Here is an 18,054-nt window from a genome sequence, read left to right on the forward strand (position 1 = left end):
CATGGTAGCCATAGCGGAGCGGCCGACGACGCTGCAAGTAGACGAAACACAGACAAGACAGTAAGGCGGAGCGGAGGCACTACGACTCACTCGGCAGAGAGAACAACACTAACGAGGAAAACTTGGCTCAAGCGGCGCTACGGCAAGTGAAATAAACAAGAACCTTCCGGCACGGCGCTCGAAGTGGAACTGTACCATTTGGCTACCCGTGCACGACTCACGGCCACACCCAAATGTCGTTCATATGTCGTCAACCATATATCTGCAAACTGCACTCGTACAACCATTTCGTATATCCCCGTAAAGGAGAGCTTTTACATGGAAGTCGCTTGGCCGGTGTCGGCGGACAAATACGATATTGCAGTGCCTGTGTTAGTCAGAATTATGACGGAAAGGTCCTTCGGACATCACAGCTGTCAGCTTCAGGCTGGTGGAGATAGGTTGGGTAGTAGTCGAAACTCGAAGCCTGGCCTCAGTGTCTCACACATCCCGTCCCTGAGCGACCACTCAGATTTTATTTTCATTTCTTTTTTTCTTTCTTTTCATTTTTTTAAATCTTATATTTATTTCCTTACTTTGTACCTCAACTCCAAATTCTGGGATCTAATTGTAATACAAATTGCTTCTGTTAGTAAGAGGGCACGTAAACAAATTAAATAACATAAATCATCTCAACATGAAATACATTTTTATAAAAACCACATTTACGTAATGATTCATGTTTCAACACTCGAGTGAACTCAAAATTGCTGAAAAGAAATACGAGAATGGAAAATCGTACTATTATACACTACTGGCCATTAAAACTGCTACACCACGAAGATGACGTGCTACAGACGCGAAATTAACCGACAGGAACAAGATGCTGTGATATGCAAATGATCAGTTTTTAGAGCATTCACACAAGGTTGACGCCGGTGGCAACACCTACAGCGTGCTGACATGAGGAAAGTTTCCCACCGATTTCTCATACACAAACAGCAGTTGGCCGGCGTTGCCTGGTGAAACGTTGTTGTGATGCCACGTGTAAGGAGGAGAAATGCGTACCATCACGTTTCCGACTTTGATAAAGGTCATATCGTAGCCTATTGCGATTGCTGTTTATCGTATCGCGACATTGCTCTTCGCGTTGGTCGAGATCCAGCGACTGTTAGCAGAATATTGAATCGGTGGGTTAAGGAAGGTAATACGGGACGCCGTTCTGGATCCCAACGCCCTCGTATCACTAGCAGTCGAGATGACAGGCATCGTATCCGCATGGCTGTAACGGATCGTGCAGCCACGTCTCGATCCCTGACTCAACAGATGGGTACGTTTGCAAAACAACAACCACCTCTAAGAACAGTTCGACGACGTTTGCAGTAGCAATGACTATTAGCTCGGAGACCATGGCTGCGGTTACCCTTGAGGCTGCATCACAGACAGGAGCGCCTGCGATGGTGTACTCAACGACGAACCTGGGTGCACGTAGGGCAAAACGTCATTTTTTCGGATGAATCCAGGTTCTGTTTACAGGATCATGATGGTCGCATCCGTGTTTGGCGACATCGCGGTCAATGCACATTGGAAGCGTGTATTCGTCATCACCATACTGGCGTATCACCCGGCGTGATGGTATGGGGTGCCATTGGTTACACGTCTCGGTCACCTCTTGTTCGCACTAACGCCACTTTGAACATCTGAAGCTGCATTTCAGATGTGTTACGACCCGTGGCTTTACCCTTCATTCGATCCCTGTGAAACCCTACATTTCAGTAGGATAATGCACGACCGCATGTTGCAGGTCCTGTACGGGCCTTTCTGGATACAGAAAATTTTCGAGTGCTGCCCTGGCCAGCACATTCTCCTGATATCTCACCAATTGAAAATGTCTGGTCAATGGTGGCCGAGCAACTGGCTCGTCACAATGCGACAGTCACTACTCTTGATGAGTTATGGTATCGTGTTGAAGCTGCGTGGGCAGCTGTATCTGTACACGCCATCCAAGCTCTGACTCAATGCCCAGGCGTATCAAGGCTGTTATTACGGCCAGAGGTGGTTGTTCTGGGTACTGATTTCTCAGGATCTATGCACCTAAATAGCGTGAAAATGTAATCACATGTCAGTTCTAGTATAATATATTTGCACTATGAATACCCGTTTATTATCTTCATTTCTTCTTGGTGTAGCAATTTTAATGGCCACTAGTGTATTACTTAAACGACGACCGCAGGGTCAAAGGAAATCAAAATAATGATGGAAAACAAATCCTGCACGCCATTCCACGAGCGCTTTCCATTTTCGGACAATGTTCATTGGTAGCAAGTCAATAAGCGTTTCGTCTCGTTTCAGGGTCCACTACGGGGATCATCTCCTGCCCGGTACACCCCAAGTGTGAGACGGGCTTATGAAGACACTGCGCAAGTAATTTGCGAAGAGTTGTTGACAGCAAGGAGTGTGCTCAAGGGATCTATGATTATCTTGGAGATATTCTCAATTGTCAAGAACTATCTTCTCGACATGGCAGAGTAAGTAGTAAATGGACGTGCCTTTAAACGGTGTGACAGCGTGAGTCCTCGCAGTCGGGAAGTAAGTATCCTCTGGGTATAGGAGGAGACGGAGGTCAATCGTGTGAGGTGGGGCACGAAGGTGAGGATCTTCAGTACCAGCGCCCATACGTCAAACGCTCTTGCACATGTTAAATGGTGTTCGTCAGTGTCCGGAAGGTGGCACTGTGGGCAGAGGGGAGAATCCGTCAGCTCAATAGCGTGCAAAGTGAGTCGCTTCACGTATTTCCAGTTGACCACAGGGTACCACGTTGGTCGTACATGTATGGGGAGGAAGGACAGCTGGACTGCTCTATACACCGCAGGCCATAGTGAGGCAGAGATTTTACTCTCATTCACAATGGGAAAGATGGATCTCAGCGGCAAACAATATATGTCTCTCGCCTTCATAACTCGAGTGGTGGGCAGATCGTCGAGTATGAATGTCGACATGCGGAAAAGAGAGGGAACGGTGTGCTCAATTCGTGACAGGTTACGGGGTGGATGCCGGAGTCAGTTTCTCCAACAGACTGCCCGTAAGAGAAGGATGTTGACGAGTCATCAGTTTCGACATTGTTTGCAAATATATGGTTGCAGCCTGCATTCATACGTTTTAAAGTCCTAGTCCACCTTCACTCCGAGGCAGGTTGAGGATGTCGTAGCAAACTTTAAATATGATTCCAACACTAAGGTAATATCCATATGCAGCCTTTGCGTGCCTTCGCTGTCGGTAGTGGGAGAACCTGAGGGAGGGATGGGAGAACCTGAGGGAGGTAAGTCACGCAGTCCTCCTGGTGTCTCTTTCCAAAATTAGTCGCCACCAACTTGGCTACAACCATGTCGTTTCTCACCGCCAGTCCATATCGCTTGATACATTCGAGCACGCAGCATAAATCATCACCTGATCGGACAAGCAGTAGAAGCTCATCAGCATGCGCTCCGCAGTGGAAGGTGTGGCCCCTCAATGAATTTCCCGAAAGTGTGAGACTGCCTATGAACGGTTCCTGTGCGATCGCGTAAAAAATTATGGAGAGTCGGTATCCTTGTTGAACCGGAAGCCGAATTGGCAAGGCACCGACCGTGCGTCCCTTTATCGTTACATGGGATGATGTTCCGCGTAGGAGGTGCAAAAATACGTCGCGGGAGTCAGATGAAAAGCCCATGCGGTCTAGAACTGAAACAAGAAACTTGTGGTGCACACTGTCGAAAGCGTGATAGAAACCAACTGAGATCGCAACAGTTCGAAGGAGGCAGGATGTGGCGAGAGCTATCAAATCCGGGCATTCGCCAGTGGCCGTTTGTATGTTGGTCTGTCCTCCCTGTGCCGTTTGCTCCACTGAAAGGATTAGGGCTAGTACCTTCTTTATGAGTACTGCCACGACCCGGGCAAAGACCTTATAGCCCGAATTTAACATTGTAATCCGGCGGTTTTCTCAATCGATCTACCTCTTTAAGGCTTGTGTATAGGGGTGAGTAGTTCATTGACGATGGCATATGGCACGCATAAACCGGAGGACATCAGCTCTCGATACATGTTGATCCAACGTGGCATCATCAAGATGCGGAAAATCCGACAGAATTGGAACATGAGTACGTCTGATCCAGGCGACATGTTACGTGCACCCGTATATAGCGCATCCTCAAAGTTGTACTGCGTAATCTCCGCTGAAAACGACGAAGCTGCTGTGTCGTCGACAGTGCGCGACACGTGCTGCATGACGTCATTATAGTCTCTCTCCTCTATATACTGTTCCTGGTAAAAACTTCGATAGAGCTCTGCAAAGGTTTCCACAATGGTTGCCTGTGTGGTTAAGGATCCACAGTCCAGCAAATTGAAGTCAATGATTATCTGTAATCGTCGTCGACGGATATCAAGCGCGACATGGTGCATCGATGGGACACGACGCTCGCTCGGTCTTGACACCGCGACTGCACTATTGCCCTTTCCAATTCTTACCATGTAAGAGACAATGAATACTCTCTTTCAAATTCTAAAGTTGGCAGGGGTAAAATACAGGGAGCGAAAGGCTATTTACAATTTGTACAGAAACCAGATGGCAGTTATAAGAGTCCAGGGGCATGAAAGGGAAGCAGTGGTTGGGAAGGGAGTGAGACAGGGTTGTAGCCTCTCCCCGATGTTATTCAATCTGTATATTGAGCAAGCAGTAAAGAAAAGAAAAATTTGGAGTAGGTATTAAAATCCATGGAGAAGAAATAAAAACTTTGAGGTTCGCCGATGACAACGTAATTCTGTCAGAGACAGCAAAGGACTTGGAAGAGCAGTTGAAAGGAATGGACAGTGTCTTGAAAGGAGGATATAAGATGAACATCAACAAAAGCAAAACGAGGATAATGGAATGTAGTCGAATTAAGTCGCGTGATGCTAAGGGAATTAGATTAGGAAATGAGACAAAGTAGTAAAGGAGTTTTGCTATTTGGGGAGCAAAATAACTGATGGTGGTCGAAGTAGAGAAGATATAAAATGTAGACTGGCAATGGCAAGGAAAGCATTTCTGAAGTAGAGAAATTTGTTAACATCGAGTATAGATTTAAGTGTCAGGAAGTCGTTTCTGAAAGTATTTGTATGGAGTGTAGCCATGTATGGAAGTGAAACATGGACGATAACTAGTTCGGACAAGAAGAGAATAGAAGCTTTGGAAATGTGGTGCTACAGAAGAATGCTGAACATTAGATGGGTAGATCACATAATTAATGATGAAGTATTGAATAGAATTGGGAAGAAGAGGATTTTGTGGCACAACTTGACAAAAAAAAGGGACCGGTTAGTAGGACATGTTGTGAGGCATCAAGGAATCACAAATTTAGCATTGGAGGGCAGCGTGGAGAGCAAAAATCGTAGAGGGAGACCAAGAGATGAATACACTAAGCAGAGTCAGAAGGATGTAGGTTGCAGTAAGTACTTGGAGATGAAGAGGCTTGCACAGGATAGAGTAGCATGGAGAGCTGCATCAAACCAGTCTCAGGAGTGAAGACCACAACAACAACAAAAGAGACAATGTTTTGGCTTCAATTGGGCGGCTTGCCATCTACCCGTCTAGTGATGACGGTTTGGATGCGCGTTCGTGAACCATCGTGTAGTAAAAGTGCAAAGTGTGAAGACGCCATGCAGCCATATCCTTTGCAATATTGTATTATCATCCGCCGGAACGCTGGACAGTCTATCTACCAAGCCAACGTCGAATGTTATTTTGGAACATGTGTTTCTCAGCCCGTGAAGGGGGCGGCGATAATCTGACAGCAGTTTGGGTCCTTGAGGTATGCCACATTCATCTTCCACATACTACGGCTGCGCCCACGCGTTGTTGTTGGAGGGTGAGTGAGCATATGAAGGCAGTTTGGTCTGAAAAGCCAAGAGGCCACCGTTCGGCCTGCAACACTCCTGGAGCAAGATCATGTGAGACACGGACGCCACCAAGACGACTGGCTGAGTGACTAGTAGATATGTGTGTCCGGGATGTTCACCTTGCATTTTCTCCCAAGTAACGATGAGAAGCAAGTCTCCCAACCAATATCCGAAGGTATTGGCAAGTCGGAAAGTGTGCAACCTGGTCTTTAGGAGGCGCACAGTTAAAATCGCCACCCAAGAGTTAGTTATCGTAATTGTCAAGAAAGATGGGGATGATTTCCTCTGAGTAGACCTGCGATATCGGTACTCGATGAAACATATCCTTAATAATACGTTTACCTAGCCTCGTGATCGCCAGCCCCTCCCTGGCTGAAGGGAGGTAAGTCACTTCTTCAATGGCAATACTGTCAAGCACTAGTATCGCCGTACCGCTGCCAGACTGATCACCCTGTGTCATATATGTCGCATAAACACAAAAGTCGGGGGGCGATTTGAGACACACTTCTTGCAGTAAAGCAAAGTCAACATCCGACACACGAAGCGTCTATCGAACCAGATGGCTTTTCATTACCGTTCCAATCGTTTTGAAGTTAATTGTTGCGATACGATAAGCGTGTCGTCGAATTGCTGGTGACAAGCTGTTCATTATGTCGGAAATGTCTAATGTGTGCCAACCTGCATTGTCGCCTCTGGCCACCCTCAACACCTCGCCCAGAACCGTTCCTGAAGTGCAGGCGCCACCGCCGCGGAGTCTCTCGGTGTAACCTGTGTGGCTTCATCGTCCTCTTCCACACTGTTGAACCAGGAGCAGGACGACATTCCATCGTCTCCTCAGGGCACGGGATGGGTGCGCGCACTTCGGCATGTGGAGGGCAGCGCCTGCGTCGCGTATCGATGTCTGGTTGCTCAGCTGTAGGTACTTACGAAATTTCTTCAGTTCCATTCTGTGTTCCCACTCTGCAACCGGCAGCGGTTGCCTCCGGGGGAGCATCCTCTTGGATGGTGGAGTCCTCGTCCCCTGGCGTCTAGACCTCAACTTGTTCTGAAGTTCCTCTGCGATTGTGCTTACGGCGCTTTGGGGTCGTTTCTTTCTGGCGGGTCCTTCTGTGTCAGATGACAGCAGTGACTCACGAGGCTCCGGCAAAAAGGCCTCAATCGGCACGATCGACGAGTCTACCAACATTTTATTGTCATGGACATCGTCATCTGGTCGGCGGGGGCGGTGCTGTCAGAGTGGAGTCCGCGGCACGTAGGACGGGCGTCTCATCTGCCCACAGCATTAAAGAATGCTGCGTTGGGTCGAATGCCGTGGAGAAGTGGCAGCAATCGTGAGAGTGGCGACGTAAGTCATGGGAAGCTCTGTAGGTTGCGACAGCTGTGCCATGTCCGCAGGCGGTAGTCGCGTGACGCTGGATGCATTCGTATCAGAGATGTCCCACCTTCCCGCCTCTGGAATAGGTCCCTGGTTGTCCGTCGTAAATGATGATGGTACGGCAGCCGCCGACATAGAGATGTAAGGGGTTATGTCTTTAAGTTCAGTTCTGAACTGCGAGACTCTGTTCCGGACAAGGATGTGTTCGGAATTATGTACATCTTTCCGCGACGTGACTGTATATCGTGCCGTAGGAGCGAATAGCCCACTCGATCTCTTCTGCTGGGATTTCAAATGGAAGTTCAAATATCCTGATCGTTCAGAGCCTCAAACCTGCATGACCGCCTTCCTCAGTACCCACATTGCCTTCAGCGTGGCACAAGCGGAGGCCCTGTTTTGTTTCCAGAAGAATCCGTTCACATGTGGCATCGTCGATGATCTTTACTTGGACTGTACTGCTCGCAATGGATAAATGTGTGCCGATGATTTGGACTGCTTGGATTATCACCTCGACTCCTAAAAATTGTTCGACTTCGAGTGCTTTTGGTCGAGCATATTTGTTTTGGAACGCAAATTTCTGAGTCGATTTCCTGTTTTGGTTCTCCATGCTGCTCTATGTGCTTGATCCGGCATGCACGAAACGGCCAGGTACTGAGTAAACAAACACGAGAGCTCACTCCGCGATGAGGTCAAAAACACCACGTCCACACTGCTGCCCTGCTATAGGCAAACTAGCGAGTGAGCTACCCAAGCACGACTCACGCCCCGTTCTCATAGTTTCGATGCCACAACACTCTCTGAAGCAGAGTGAAAATTTCATTCGGGAAACAACCTCCAGGCTGTGGCTAAGTCATGTCTCCGCAACATCGTTTCTTCCAGGAGTACTAGCAAGGTCCGCAAGAGAACTTCTGTGAAGATAGGAAGGTTGGAGACGAGGTACTGGCGGAAGTAAAGCAGTGAAGACAGCCCGCCAGTCGTCTTTCCGTAGCTCAGTCGGTAGATCTCGTGGCAACTCTAGGCAAAGATCTCGAGCTCGAGTCTCGGTCCGGCATGCAGTTTTAATTTGCCATGAAGTTTCAACCAATATGTTCTTGACCATGTACTTCTGAAAAAGTATTTATTGACGGCGAACATTTATTTCGGCGACAACTGCGAAGCGAAAAACGTCAGCTGTGAAAGCGATATTTCATATACCGTACTCTACAGAAAGCACACAAGTTGCGAGTCCAGCTGTCTCTCACAACGTGCCCGTATGGAAAATTTCGAACTGCCCTAAGTAATAGCGATGTGGTCATTACATTTACGCAATCTGATTATTAATAACATCTGCTCGTTCTTGTCTAGGGGTGAAAAGTTGATACATTAAATGAAATACTAGTAAATAATGGTTAGACACATGGTACACCTTTTAACGCAAATATAATTAAGAATATCTATTCATTCAGAATATTGTCAGTTTAAATATCTTTGCATAATGGACAAATTAGCAATACAGGGTCCTTTGTTTCCAGAAGAAAAGGGCGGGCAAGCTAGCAGGTAACAATCGAGTCGAGTCGCAGCCTTCATCTACATCTACATTTATACTCCGCAAGCCACCCAACGTTGTGTGGCGGAGGGCACTTTACGTGCCACTGTCATTACCTCCCTTTCCTGTTCCAGTCGCGTATGGTTCGTGGGAAGAACGACTGCCGGAAAGCCTCCGTGCGCGCTCGAATCTCTCAAATTTTACATTCGTGATCTCCTCTGGAGGTATAAGTAGGGGGAAGCAATATATTCGATACCTCATCCAGAAACGCGGCCTCTCGAAACCTGGACAGCAAGCTACACCACGCCGGCCGCGGTGGTCTAGCGGTTCTAGGCGCGCAGTCCGGAACCGCGCGACTGCTACGGTCGCAGGTTCGAATCCTGCCTCGGGCATGGATGTGTGTGATGTCCTTAGGTTAGTTAGGTTTAAGTAGTTCTAAGTTCTAGGGGACTGATGACCACAGATGTTAAGTCCCATAGTGCTCAGAGCCATTTGAACCAAGCTACACCACGATGCAGAGCGCCTCTCTTGCAGAGTCTGCCACTTGAGTTTGCTAAACATCTCCGTAACGCTATCACGCTTACCAAATAACCCTGTGACGAAACGCGCCGCTCTTCTTTGGGTTTTCTCTATCTCCTCTGTCAACCCGACCTGGTACGGATCCCACACTGATGACCAATACTCAAGTATAGGTCGAACGAGTGTTTCGTAAGCCACCTCCTTTGTTGATGGACTGCATTTTCTAAGAACTCTCCCAATGAATCTCAACCTGGCACCCGCCTTACCAACAATTAATTTTACATGATCATTCCACTTCAAATCGTTCCGTACACATACTCTCTTTACAGAAGTAACTGCTACCAGTGTTTGTTCCGCTTCTTTCTATGTATTTGCAATACATTACATTTGTCTACGTTAAGGCTCAGTTGCCACTCCCTGCACCAAGTGCCTATCCGCTGCAGATCTTCCTGCATTTCGCTGCAATTTTCTAATGCTGCAACTTCTCTGTATACTACAGCATCATCCGCGAAAATCCGCATGGAACTTCCGACACTATCTACTAGGTCATTTATATATATTGTGAAAAGCAATGGTCCCTTAACACTCCCCTGTGGCACGCCAGAGGTTACTTTAACGTCTGAAGACGTCTCTCCATTGAGAACAACATGCTGTATTCTGTTTGCTAAAAACTCTTCAATCCAGCCACACAGCTGGTCTGATATTCCGTAGGCTCTTACTTTGTTTATCAGAGGACAGAGCGGAACTGTATCGAACGCCTTCCCGAAGTCAAGGAAACTGGCATCTACCTGGGAGCCAGTATCTAATATTTTCTGGATCTCATGAACAAATAAAGCGAGTTGGGTCTCACACAATCGCTGTTTCCGAAATGCATGTTGATTCATACAGAGTAGATCCTGGGCTCCCAAAAATGACATGATACGCGAGCAAAAAACATGTTCTAAAATTCTAAACAGATCGATGTCACAGATATAGGCCTATAGTTTCGCGCATCTGCTCGACGACTGTTCTTGAAAACTGGAACTACCTGTGCTCTTTTCCAATCATATGGAACCTTCCGTTCCTCTAGAGACTTGCGGTACACGGCTGTTACAAGGGGGGCAAGTTCTTTCGCGTACTCTGTGGACAATACTTGTTCTGGAGTCTGAAATGCCACTTGCTAGGTGTTTCCAAAGAGGCGCTGCAGCAGAGATGCTGTTAGATGAGTGAGATGTGATTGAAATTTCGTTTGAATCGTCAGAAAGGGAAGAGCCTGTGGTGTGTCTTGTGGAAGAGAGGGCACGAACATTTTTATCGGTTTTCCTGTTGTAACAGTTTTGATATGAAGACTGGATTTTGAGTTAATTTAAAGAGAGTGAAGTAAATTACAGTGCCTTCATAATTAGTTTTGAAACAGTTCAACTCACCGGATCAAAATATGACTTCTTTTCATTAAGCGACACGGTCAACAGGTAGCAACTTCTACTACGGGTGTATTCGAGACTACCATCGCTGCAGAAAGAGGGCTGAAATTTCCCACTGAGAAGAAAAAGTAAGTAAGAACATTTATTATTAAATTTTGCTATAAAGTTCATTTCAGATATGTTTGATGGTGTCTGTTCGGCAGCAGGCGCTAAAAGTATTTCATTACCTTCCAGTTATGACTTGACAGTTAAAACTCATGAAACATTCCCAATTCAAATACTCTAATTCGTTATCCAGCCAGTAAAAAGAAGAAGTAGAACACAATACAAGTCGTGGAGAGAGGGTATTGGATCGTGGTGGAATTAACAGAAAGGACTACGTATGTGCCGCAAAGAAATTCCGGTTTGAGACTTTGCATGGTACTTAACCTACGGATGAAGCATGATTTTTAACTTAACTGGATAAAGAGACAGCATTTCAGAAAAAGGTAACTTATGATGAGTGTATTAGCGGTAAGAACGTGTTCAGTAATTGCTGCTGTGCAAAGATTATATTGTGTCCACTAACATTTGCGTGTTTGCAGATGGGAAGAACTGCCGACCGCATGTTCAGCATTCTTATAAGCTCTCCTCGATTTGGATTAGTTAAATAATATTGTATTAGGAATTCAAGAAATATTTTGCGGGAGCAGGCATTATCGAGTATAACAATGCATAGAGAGAGACTGCTGATTGTTCATAGTAGCTGGAGTTCGCTTTGTGTCCTTAAAAAGTTTAGAAGTATTTCCTTTTGTCAGTAACAGACATTCCACGAAGCATATCCCCACTGTTCAATGAAACATGTTCGGTAAAATTTGCATTGTCACATCTTATACTTTTGCATGAATAATTAATAATTTCGAAAAGAGAATCAATAAATAATTTGCTAAAACAACAGCTTAAAAGAAATAATAATAATAAGGCAAACTACAACATAGTGATGTATTTCACATCATCATTTGCATTGCTGAGAAATTCAGTTACACAGTTTTGACTATACAACTCCCACTTTATACGCCAGGGCTGTAATTGTCTGTCTCTCATTCACAGAAACAATTTAGTAAAAAACAGTTCTTTCAGTCTGGATAGGAACAGTGATTTGAACACAAAAATAATTTTGGCGACACGATAACATTTGCTTTTAGAGTTCCTTTATTAATTGTAATCGAAGTTCTTACAATTACTTCACAATTCTCGACAGGTCGTACTATGCTGGAATCAGTCTCTCAGTTCTCTTGGAACAATGTTGCACTTCAAGCCTTAAGAAAGTTTGGCTTTAGCAAATATTCATATTTAATGTTAGTTAAATTAAAATTTACTGCCACGACGCAAGATATCACCGTTCATTCAAATATATATAATCCTGTAAACGTCTAAAAGTTAATTTCTCAATTCCACACTTTACTAACGCTTAAGATCTAAATCGACGCGACTGATCATAAGACACAACTTTTAATCACTGAGCGCCACAAACTTTATAGGCACTACGTCTTCGAGGCACGAGCACGCTCGAAGAAAAATGCCAGAGAGCGGCTCTCATCCCAATATGCCGCACACGTTCTAGATTATCGCTTAACACAGGACATCTGCAGCGTGTGAATTACATATCGTCTGACAATGTTATTGCGATAGCTGGATGAATACTTCGATTGCGTACAATTTTCTGTTTAACGCTATACATTTATATTTATTGTTATATTTACTATTAAAGACTATAATTCGTGATTCGTGATTTTGTGTTAGAAAGTTGACAGTTAGTTGTAACTGACGGGAAGTCATCGAGTAAACCAAAAGTAGTATCTACATCTACATCTACATCTACATCTACATCCATACTCCGCAAGCCACCTCACGGTGTGTGGCGGAGGGTACTTTGAGTACATCTATCGCTTCTCCCTTCTATTTCAGTCTCCTACTGTTGGTGGAAAGAAGGATTGTCGGTATGCCTCTGTGTGGGCTCTAATCTCTCTAATTTTATCCTCATGGTCTCTCCGCGAGATTTACGTAGGAGGGAGCAATATACTGCTTGATTCCTCAGTGAAGGTATGTTCTCGAAACTTCAATAAGAGCCCGTACCGAGCTACTGAGCGTCTCTCCTCCAGAGTCTTCCACTGGAGTTTATCTATCATCTCCGTAACGCTTTCGCGATCACTAAATGATCCTGTAACGAAGCGCGCTGCTCTCCGTTGGATCTTCTCTATCTCTTCTATCAACCCTGTCTGGTACGGATCCCACACTGCTGAGCAGTATTCAAGCAGTGGGCGAACAAGCGTGCTATAACCTACTTCCTTTGTTTTCGGATTGCATTTCCTTAGGATTCTTCCAATGAATCTCAGTCCATCTGCCTTACCGACGATCAACTTTATATGATCATTCCATTTTAAATCATTCCTAATGCGTACTCTCAGATAATTTATGGAATTAACTGCTTCCATTTACTGACCTGCTATATTGTAGCTAAATGATAAGTGTTGTGTACATAGTTCCGCGTAGTCAGCGCGTACACAACTTTCCCACTAGAGCGCGCCCCGCTAAGCACAACAGCGCAGGCGCAGCGCTCATCCGTCTCCGCACTACGAGATGGCGCTGCCTTAGAGATGGACCAAATTCTGCTTCCGCCGATCCGTGTATTAATATGTAACGCAGCCAATGAGATTGCTGCTAACGTAGAACCTTTTCTCCTCGCGGATCACACTCGCGCAGTGATACCTGAATGCGCGAGGTTTTATAACGAGTGTACAGTCCTCCGATTAGTCAGTCTGTACGAGTCTGCATTAGTCTGCATTTGTCTGTACCAGTCTATAGTCAAGTTTCAGTCTGCGCCTAATAAGATTATCATATTCCTGTACATGGCCATGAAGAGAAATGTATAGACACTTTGCCAAGTATCAGAGATATGTGAGAATAAGATTAACGTACCAAGACCAAAGGAACTTCAGATTGTCAATTGTAAACTGCATCCAGAATCAAGTTACGTAATATCTATGATTTTTATTATTTTAATAAATGTGTGTGAAAATTAATCAAGTTCTGTTTAAAGTTGGTCACCGTCAATCTGCTACTCTAAGCGTGCAAGTGACATTTCTATCGTCTGACCTAACGGCAGAAGATAAACACGCCACGATAAGACCACGAGACATTTTGCTGACACTCGCCTACTTCGTTAGAGCGACAAATCAAAAAACCTGATGGTGTGTGTACCGAAGGTCTTACAGTACGCACACCACAATAAGGGATCTTTCTTTCTGTGTATTCGCAGCACATTACACTTGTCTACATTGAGATTCAATTGCCATTACCTGCACCATGTGTCAATTTGCTGCAGATGCTCCTGCATTTCAGTACAATTGTCGTATGTTACAACCTCTTGATATACCACAGCATCATCCACAAAAAGCCTTAGTGATCTTCCAATGTTATCCACAAGGTCATTTATGTATATTATGAATAGCAACGCTCCTACCACTCTCCCCTGTGGCACACCTGAAATCACTCTTACTTCGGAAGACTTCTCTCCATTGGGAATGGCATGCTGCGTTCTGTTATCTAGGAACTCTTCAATCCAATCACACAATTGGTCTGATAGTCCATATGCTCTTACTTTGTTCATTAAACGACTGTGGATAACTGCATCGAAGTCAAGAAAAACGGCATCTACCTGGGAACCCGTGTCTATGGCCCTCTGATCTCGAGGACGAATAGCGCGAGCTGGGTTTCACACGATCGTCTTTTTCGAAACCCATGCTCATTCCTACAGAGTAGATTTCTAGTCTCCAGAAAAGTCATTATACTCGAACATAAAACGTGATCCAAAATTCTACAAATGATCGACGTTAGAGCTATGGTTCTATAGTTCTGCACATCTGTTCGACGTCTTTTTTTGAAAACGGGGATGACCTGTGCCATTTTCCAATCCTTTGGAACGCTACGCTCTTCTAGAAACCTACGGTACACCGCTGCAAGAAGGGGGGCAAGTCCCCCAAGAAAGTGTTATAGCCATTTGCTCTTTCTGGTCTACATAAGCGATTTAGGAGACAATATGAGCACGCCTCTTAAACTGTATGTAAATGATTCTGCCATTTTCCGTTTTTTAATGCCATCATATGACCTCTGTGTGGTGATAAAAGTGGCAACTGATTCTGTATAATGAAAAGTGTGAAGTTATCCACATGAGTATTAAAGGGAATCCGCTAAATTTTGGTTACGTGATAAATCACACAAATCTAAAAGCTATAAATTAAATTAAGTGATTGTCGATCACACAGATAATGTGTTTGGGAAATCAATCCAAACGATCTATTGACAGAACACTTAGAAAATGCAACAGGTTCACTAGTGAGACTGTGTACACTATGCTTGCCCGCCAACTTCTGGAGTACTGCTGTGCGGTGCGGGATCCGCATCAGATAGGTTTGACAGGAGACATCGGGCAAGTTTAAAGAAGTGCAGCTCGTTTTCCATTATCGCGAAACAGGTAAGAGAATGCCACGGATATGATACTCTAATTGGGATGGCAATGAAGAAGGGATTTTCCAGACTCGCACGGAAAAATTTGAGTGTTTGCTTTGCCGCGCGCTGTTCGAGCGGAATGGTAGAGAAGCAGGTTAACGGTGGTTCGATGAACTCTCTGCCATTCACTTAATTGTGAATTGCAAATTAATAATGTATATGTAGATATTTTCATGTTTCAGTAGTTTAGTCAATGTTGAACCAATACATTATCCTCTTTGCGGATTATCCGCGACCTATTTCTCCTCTTCTTTTTTTTTGCGATAACGAATCGTTACAATACGACTTTAATAAATAATGTGCTGCTCGAACACCTCAAACACTGGACTTTATTGTTGCTATGGATACTGTAGTCATTTGTTTTCTGTTAGTGCCGAACAATGTCTGAACATAGATAACGTGTTGTGCTGGCGGTACACGATACAGCAGAAACTGGAAATAATGCAAAAACTCGAAGAAGACAGTATTGATAACGCGGAAACTGGCACAGATTTGCTTTGTGGGTGAGACTACAGTCTGTGGTATACGGAAAAACAAATACGATACAGTTCGGTGTGCTAGTATCTAAAGGTGTGTCAAGCGAAAGACTAAGAAAATTTCTGCACACTCAGAACTGGATAAACCCATGTTGGAATGGTTTCAGCGGGAGAGAGTACAGGGCATACAAGTATCTGGCCCAATATGCGCCAAACAGACCTAGATTTTCTTTAAAACCTTGGTGATTGAAGAAGATTTTAATGTATTTTCTGGCTGGCTGACAAGTTTAAATAACGTTACGGTATCAGAGAGATTCCGTCGAAGGGGAAAAGTTTAGTAAAGATAACAAGGCTGCTTCTGAATTTTGTGATGATTTCCAGGAGTTTCTTGCATCAGAAAATTTAGAGCTGGAGCAAATGTACAACACGGACGAAATCGAGCTATTTTCGAAGTGTCTACCAACAAAGGCTTTATCTTTCGAGACAGAGCGTAGAGCGCCTGGTTATAAATCATGTAAACAAATAATAACTGTAGTGTGTTGTGCTAATAGTAGTCTACGAGATCACATAAAGTTACGCTTGGTATAATCCGTAAAGCCAAAACACCGCTCTGTTTCAATTTACCTGTCCATTGTTTTCACCAGAAAGGGGCCTGGATGGTCCGAACAACATTTCCAGCGTGGTTCCACAACTGTTTTGTGCCACGGGTGCAAGAACATATTATAGAGGGTCTACCTGTAAGTGTTACTGGACAGTGAGTGCACCATCACATCCGAATGAACTTGTTCTGAAATCGGGTAACGGAATGACATTTGTAAAATATTTACCCCCTAATGTGACAGCCTTAATTCAGCCAGTTGATCAGGGTGTCATTGCTGCCATGAAAAAAAATTATAGAGGAAATCTGCTGCAAAAACGTGTTGATGAGGGCAGCAATCTTCAAATATTTCGAAAACAATCGACTATGCAAGACGTGGCGTAAGGTAAGACAATCAACCATAGCCAAGTCATGGAAAAACATTGATCCTAAAATTGATGAACTCAGTCATTCCGATGACGAAGAGGGCTGCTCATTAGCAACGTTAACTACTGTTTTGTAATGTACTCACGGTGTGAAACGGTTGACCAAAACAACATTTCTGAATGGTTTTACGTGGACCGCCCACAACCAGATCATGGGATATTGAGTGACAGTGCTATTGTCCAACGAGTACAAGGGAAATACGAGTAGGTGAACGACAGTGACTAAGATGGCAACATTCCTCTAATTCCAGACACAGTAATCAGTCATGCATCGGTACTTCAGCGGGCCGAAGAGATACTAGACTACCTGGACCAACAAAAAGGTGCTTCCCTTTCTGATAAGTTGGTGCTGCGTAAAGTTCATAGCGCGGTATACTAAACAAAAGCAACCACACTGAGGTAGAAATCAATACAAGACTAGTTTGTTTCAAAGTGGTGAAGTATAATGTGAAATTGGTTTGCACTCTGTTCTTTGTAAATACTGTATTCTGAAACATAATGCGATGAATATAGTTTAATTTATTATAAACATAGTTAAGAAATCTTAATTATGACATTGTAATTTTTTTTTGTACAACTGAAGACATTTAATCACGGGTTATCCCTAGAATTCGATTCTCCTGGGTTTTCAAGTCCCCAGTTACCGCGGATAATCGAGAGTACACTGTGTCTGAACACTTAAGTCCGCAAGCCACTTTCTGGCGTGTGTCGGAGGGTACTTTGCGTAACTTTTTTTTTTTTTTCACTTCTCTTCCCTATTCCACTTACGAGTACTGGATGAATGAACGATTGTTCGGTAAGCCTCATTGTGAACTGTAATCCCTCTGATTTTACCTTCATATTCTGTTTACGAGATATGCTCTACGTTTACAGTCCTAGAGATGAATGTTTAATAGTGACTGGCCAGGTAATCTGACAAATGCTTCGTGTCGCGTTTATTAAGTAGATATTTTTGTCACCTTCCCATTCACTACAATTTTCAGCCGTAGTCACAGATGATACGATGGAGCTGCATTAGTGATATCGTGTTAAACGTTAACTCAGCCTAAAAGTGATGGCCTATTTGTAACTGGGATATCTTGGATGTTACCCTCACGATTCCGTCCTCGGATTAACTGCTAAAGTTAATTTTTAGATAAGCTATTTACAACAGTTTCAGATGATTCCTTGTTCCTACTACCCTTCTTATTCAATTACTAATGACTATGAAATATTCAGTGTTGCTACGACTGTGGAACATCCATTACATTGCATTTCCATGTTACTTTTCATGGCATAGTCAAAGTTACAGGCAAA

Source organism: Schistocerca nitens, chromosome 4, assembly GCF_023898315.1.
Source record: "Schistocerca nitens isolate TAMUIC-IGC-003100 chromosome 4, iqSchNite1.1, whole genome shotgun sequence".
NCBI classification, from domain to species: Eukaryota; Metazoa; Arthropoda; class Insecta; order Orthoptera; family Acrididae; genus Schistocerca; species Schistocerca nitens.